Source organism: Chrysochloris asiatica, unplaced genomic scaffold (genome assembly GCF_000296735.1).
Source record: "Chrysochloris asiatica unplaced genomic scaffold, ChrAsi1.0 scaffold00109, whole genome shotgun sequence".
NCBI classification, from domain to species: Eukaryota; Metazoa; Chordata; class Mammalia; order Afrosoricida; family Chrysochloridae; genus Chrysochloris; species Chrysochloris asiatica.
In genome coordinates this window covers 114,502-114,768 of record NW_006408627.1, presented here as the reverse complement: position 1 = coordinate 114,768, position 267 = coordinate 114,502, and positions in this window count along the sequence as shown.

Genomic DNA, 267 nt, shown 5'->3' with positions numbered 1-267 from the left:
AATTATCACATTTCTATATACTTTCAGGAGGAAGGAGAGCATCTGGGTTAAACTGATTATATTCAGAGGCGGTTTAATGGGGCTGCCACTATTATCCTCTAATCCAACATTCCCAGAATTTACCATTCCACTTTATTTCAAACCTTGGGTAGTTTTTCTCTAAAAACCTTTACTCATATTCCCAATATACCTGTTCCTGACCTTTCTGAATTATCTGAGGAAACTTTTACTGCCTTGGCTCTAAAAAGGGGTTTCAAACATAACTGA